The following is a 6,480-nucleotide window of genomic DNA, read 5'->3' as shown; positions in this document are numbered from 1 at the left end:
AACAAGTTTGTCATCTTTAACTAAAGCGTTTGAACAATGCATAAGATGGTGACTAACAGCCCAGCCTACTACTTTGTTAACATTTTCAGTTGTAAGTGCGAGATCTTTAATGCAAAGACTTTCAAGGTCACGGTAATCGACAGAAACTCTGTTAAGAACTGAGCGAATGGTAACAATATTAGACTGCGATTTCAAAGTTTCAACATTATGTTCCAACTGCTGCTTCCAATCCGAAAGTAAAGCCTCATCCTGGGGCAGCTCTATGGTCACTTTGTTGGGGAAAATCCAAGAGATTCATCCTGTTTTTCGAGCATGCCCCGTTTTTCACCAGGCTTACTAGGTTTACAGACAACATGGCCTTGTAGGAATCAGAATTTAGGATTTTCTTGCTGGCATTGTTGTAAATCTCCCGAATAACTATCTCAAAAGCGATTTTATTTCATGCTGTTTTCGTTATCTCTTTTTTGTGGGCGTTCAAAATTAAAATTGCTTGATGGATTTCTAATTTGAATTGCATTAAGTCATAGTAGTCATTGCTTTTGGTTTCTTTTAACTAGATGAGTTCTCGGGGGTTTTTTTTAATTTTATCTTTTCTCACAGTAGATGGTACTTTAGCAAGTTTAATCTGGGAACTGAGTACAGAATTTGTCCTTGCGGTTTGTTTGAGATACTTGAAATTGTTTTAGAAATCTACTTTTTATTAAGTTAACTGTTAACTAACATGCTGCTCTGCATTTTCGTTGTCTCAACTTCCTTGGCATCTGATGCATCTTATGTTTATGGTTAGTGCAGATGGATATTGATGAAGAGAACATTGAGGCTATGGAAATGTCAACAGTCAATCTGAGTAATGCGCAAGGTACAACAAGTGCACCAAGTCCTTCAAAGAGAAAGGCTAAAGGTATACAAGTAGGTAAGATATGTCAAAAGAGATCTTGAGTTTGGACTTTGTTTGAAGAATTGCTTGTTGATCCTGATAATAAACAACATGCGAAGTGTAAAAACTATGGGATAGTTTACGTATGTGACAGTAATTGTGGGACGAAAAACCTATGAATCATATGGATTCGTGTAGTAAAAAACATTTCATTGATATGAAGAAATCTCAAGTTAGACTGTGTTATCCTCAGTTTAACCATATTAGTTTTTGTGAGCTATTGATTGAGGCCATAGTTAAGCTTGATTTTCCTTTTAGGCTTGTTGAATATGAGGGCATTAGAACTTTGTTTAAATACATATCTCCTGATATCAAACTGCACTGTAGAAATACCATTAAGAAACATGTGTTGAGGATGTTTGAAGATGAAAAATAAAACTTCGAGATTGGTTAAATACAGTTGAGGGAAGAATTTGTTTGACATCGGATCTATGGTCTTATGTTGCAACTGATGGATATCTCACACTCACAACTCACTTTGTTGACAAAGAATGGAAAATACACAAAAGAATTTTAAATTTTTGTCATATGCCTCCTCCACATATCGAGGTTGCTTTGTCTGAAAAAATTAACGCCTTATTAGTTGAGTGGGGAATTGAAAAGAAACAGTTTTCCATTACTTTGGATAATGCCCTTGCAAATGATTGTTCTGTTAAGCTATTGAAGAAACAATTAAATCTTAGAGGTTTGCTATTAATGGATGGAAAGTTCTTCCATGTTCGTTGTTGTGCTCACATCCTAAACTTAATAGTCCAAGATGGACTAAAGGAAATTGATGGATCATCAACGAAAGTTCATGAGTGCATCAAATATATAAAGTGTTCAGAAGCGAGAAAAAATAAGTTTTTTGCTTGCGTTGCACAAGTAGGATTGGCAGGTAGTAAAAAAGGGTTATGACAAGATGTGCCTACTAGATGGAATTCAACATATACAATGCTGGATAGTGCTATTTTCTATTGTCGTGCTTTTCTCAATTTGGCACTTATTGATTCTAATTTTAGTGCATGTCCTTCATTGGAAGAGTGGGATAAAATAGAGAAGATTTCCAATTTCTTGGGGTATTTTTATGAAGTTACTTGCTTATTTTCCAGAACAAATTACCCTACATCAAACTTGTTTTTCCCAAAGTTCAAAGTCCATTATTGTATTCAAGATGCTATGGAAGATTGTGATGATTTCATGAGACGGATGGGGAGTTATATGAATTTGAAGTTTGAAAAATATTGGTCAGAGTATAGTTTGATTCTTGCCGTTGCAGTGATTCTTGATCCTCGCTATAAATTGGAATTTGTAGAGTGAGGTTATGACAAGTTTTATGGTAAGGATTCTAGAGAGTTAAAGGATGAGTGGCACATTGTTTGCACTCTTTGGTTGTTACATGGACAAGTTCTCTCATCTTCTTGTATCTAACCCAGTCAATCAAACTCCCACTCAAACAAAAGTTGGAGACAAACTTTTTGAGGTAGTATTCATATTTGTTATTCCTATTTTTATATTTTCAATATGCATTTTTATATTGTTCGTTGACGTCATTGTTTCTATTTTGTTGTTATATGTAGGAATTTGATAATGTTTACCAAGATGGGTCAACTTCAAATGAAAAAACTGAATTACATCTATATCTTGAAGAAAAGAGACTTGATAGAAAACAAGAGTTGGATATTCTTTCATTGTGGAAACTGGAGCAATTTCGTTATCCTGTACTTTCTCGTATGGCTTCTGATGTGTTAACAATTCCCATCTCAACTATTCCCTCGGAATCAACATTTAGTAGTAGTGGTAGGGTGCTTGATCAATATCGAAGTTCTTTGTAGCCTGAAACCGTTCAAGCCTTGCTATGTACTAGAGACTAGCTTTTTGGCAAAGGAGGTAAATTTTATATTACTTTGTATTTTTTTCCTTACATAATAGATTATAATTGTTTTCCTTTTTTTTCCTTTTATGTTTAGCTTTAGAGAAAGAGGGTGCTGACTTGGAAGAACTCACTGAAGAAATTTTTGACTTGAGCCTTAACGAAAACTCGGGACAATGCTCCAATAGTTTTAGTCTTGATTAAGCATGGTATGTATTTTCCACAATAAAGTGAAAACCTGTTTTGTTTGCCTATGAATTCACTACTTCCAACATCCTTGTTTATTTGAATTTGCTGTACTGGGTTGAGTTTAATTGTGTTTTGTGGGTGTGTTGCAGATTTTTGGGTGTTCAATATGCAAATTCTTCCTTGAAGTAGCGATGTAATTGGGCAGTACATCTTGATGATGTTGAATACGACATAAGATGTTAGACTATTAGTTAATTAGTTGATTTGGAAAACCCTTGCAGAGTTTTATTAATTAGTTGATTTGGAAGATTTTTGGGTGTTCGATTGCCCCATGGCGTATAGCTATGCTTCACATTTTGTAAAACCCTTATGGAGTTTTATTAATGAGTTGATTTGGAAGATTGTAGTCTGATACATACATACATACATACATACATACATATAAATATATATATATATATATATATATATATATTGTTAGACTGTTAGTTAATGTTTGTAATTTTGGGTAAAAGATGTGTAATTTGTATTGGAATGCAAAATGTCAAAAAAAAAAAAAAAATTGTTAACGGGTGTTAATGGGTGACTTATTAGGCTTAATGGGTTGGGTTCGAGTGACCCGTTAAATTAACGGGTCAGGTTGAATCTGACCCAAACCTAATAAACCCGACCCGTTTACAAGTCTAACCATCACCATGGGTATTGCACATACAATTTAACTTTTTTTTTTCTTTTCTTTTTTTTTTTTTTTTTTTTTTGGTGTTGAGTACGATGCTTTATTAAAAATCAAAAGAGAATACACAAGATAACACAAGACTATTATTCTAAAAATCGGCCTAGGTGGGATAAGCAACCGCCTAGGTGGGTTAAGTGGTTGGTAGGCGGGTTAGGCGGTTGCTAGGCAATGGCTAGGAGGTTCCATTGTTTTTAATTTTTTTTAGTTAAGTTAAGTTACATAGTTTTCTGGGTACTCTACTAAAAAAAACTCATATTACGAACTAGTGAATTTTCGAATTTCGTTTGGTTTTGGTTTTTTCTTATTATTGTTGCATTAATTTGTGATGATGACAATGCCATGATAGCTTAAGTTTTAAGTTTTAACTTACTCAAATTCTCAATAAAGTATATTTTTTATTTTTTAGAGTGTAAGTAGGCACGTATTTATATAGAGTATTTCAAAATATGAGAAGACAATATGCTAAGCATAGTACACTAATGATGTGGGTCCCAGTAAAAAACCTTCCCAAAGAACTTATTATTCTAGAGAGTGATTTTTGTATACCAGTTTTTATTACACTTTTTGCACTCTTTTTTAATTCTAATCATTGGTTCTTTGATTTGTTTGATCTAATAGGTAGAAAAAACCTAGAGTCATTGTGGAGAGTAATTATAGCTAGATGATATATAAATGCATGTATGCTACATAATGAAATTGTACACATAGATCCTAAATAAATGCCTACATGAACTAGGAGATCCATCAATGCATGTTCCTTATTTAATAAGAAACATGAACCTAAGCTAACAAGTATTCTTTTTTTTTTTTCCTTTTTTTTTTTTCTCAAAAAAGGGACCAACTGTTGGCTTCACTAGGTCAATCTATCCTTCTGGGGTCCGGGAAAATACAAAGACATTTCAGCTTCCCCTTGAATACTATCATGTGATTTATCAGTGCTAAGAATTGAACCAAGATGTGACATGTGAAATACGAACCTAAAATTTGTCTCCAACCGCTAAGTCATCCCGCGGTGGTTAATGAGCACGTTCTTCAGTCAGACCCTTTCTTTAACTCTTCTAAATCTTCTTCAGAAGAATTTACATCTTTTTTGTCCTACATCATTCTCCAACTTGATGAATCTAATCCCACTATTCGTAAGTTCACCAAACAAGAACCAAAGCACTTGCTCTTTGTAATTGGATATATTTTATGGATCGTGTCGTGGCTCATCCACTAAACAAGAGGTGTTCACTTAAAAAAAAAACACGGCCTAAAGGGTTGTAAATAGACCGAATTAAAAAATAAAGTCATTTTCAATAACAAAATCGTTAGTCAAATTTGTTTATGAAATGATGTGCAATTAAGTTGAAAGCAAAACTACAAATACGAAGTTTTGTACTTAAAAAAAAAAAATTAATCCTCTTCAAACACAAAACATATCCAAACTTCGTTTTAACTATGAAATCCTAGAGTTTTATAAAAATTAGAAATATCCCAACCATTAGTAATCAATGATTAGCGAGTTGCTTAGGTTAACATCCAATGTAATTTGTGTCACATTTTGTTATATATAAACACTTCTCAAGTTCGTTAAAAAAGGAGTTGAACTATATCCCCTTCAAATTTCCTTTTCTTCGGTCCTCTCCCTTTTCACTTTGTTCTTTTTCTTTCTCTCTCTATAACAAAAATCAGCACAAAATATTAATATCATTTAATCGTGACTGTTCAAATATGAAAATACTGAAAAAAAAGAAGATAGAAAGGGAAGAGAACTTACTCTGTTAAAAAATTCCACATTAATAGGGTAGGGTTGTTGAGGCTGCTATTTGACTGTTGCATGGTTGTTGAGGACACATAACTAGAGTTGACAGAAGCACATATTCATACTGACATTTTTCCGCTTTCTGTGTTTTGTTGTTTCCTTTTCACACTTTCTCTAGGGCTTTAATCATGCATGGTCAAAACTTCAATTTTATGGTGTTGCCCACAACTCAATATGTTCTTTGAAAATATTATGTTCTGTTTGATAATTATTTTCGTTTTTAATTTTTAATTTTGTGTTAGAGATAAAATAGCAGTATGGAAAAAATCGGGGATATTAAGGAATGGACGAAGAAGGGTGTAAGACAGGTAGATAAATATATAATAAAGAAAGAAACACAAAATGCAAACTAAAAATTAAGTATGAAAGATTATTAAGTTGTTTTAATAAGAGATTTAAGATGCAATGCTAACTCAAAACAGAAAATAAATCAACCCTAAATTCATAAGAACAAAACAAATATACATGATACACTAAATCATGAGTTTTTTGATATACAAGTTTTTGTCACTTAATATGGTTGAGTATTCCTCTTGACTTATAACTTTGTAAGTGAGGGTCTTAGATTTGATTCTCGTCAAAGCCGAATTCAAACCAATTAGTATGGCTAGCCCATTGTGAAGTTCAAACCACTCTCCACCCCTTAATGTAGATAATATCAAATGTATTAAAAAAAAATTCACCGAGTTTACTGAGAAAACAAAAAAGCTAAATTTCAAGTATAGTATATGAAATAAATAATTTTTAACATAAACTTAGTCTCAAATTGTTTTTTATTTATTTTTTTCCTTTTAAAAAGAGAACAGCTAGTGGCTTCGCCATGGCACTCCATCATTTCGGGGTCCAGGAAGATTCATAGAGATATTTCAACCTCTCCCTGAAGATCATCATGCAATTCATCAGCACTAGGAATCGAATTCAGAACGTGTCATGTGAAATACGAGCTTGAAATTCATCTCTAA

General features: G+C 33.0%; 1 pseudogene across 1 annotated transcript; it reads left to right on the top strand.

Moving 5' to 3' along the window:
- Positions 1-792: 792 nt before the first annotated feature.
- LOC148691377 (zinc finger BED domain-containing protein RICESLEEPER 2-like) lies at positions 793-2,999 on the top strand (annotated as a pseudogene). Its single transcript, XR_015955776.1, has 3 exons — positions 793-2,399; positions 2,497-2,806; positions 2,887-2,999. The product of XR_015955776.1 is annotated as a zinc finger BED domain-containing protein RICESLEEPER 2-like (transcript).
- The last annotated feature ends 3,481 nt before the right edge of the window (positions 3,000-6,480 follow it).

This window comes from Pyrus communis, chromosome 14 (genome assembly GCF_041283825.1).
Source record: "Pyrus communis isolate YQ-2024b chromosome 14, ASM4128382v1, whole genome shotgun sequence".
Taxonomy (NCBI): Eukaryota; Viridiplantae; Streptophyta; class Magnoliopsida; order Rosales; family Rosaceae; genus Pyrus; species Pyrus communis.
The sequence above is the reverse complement of the archived record's forward strand: the minus strand, read 5'-3'. Positions and strand labels throughout refer to the sequence as shown.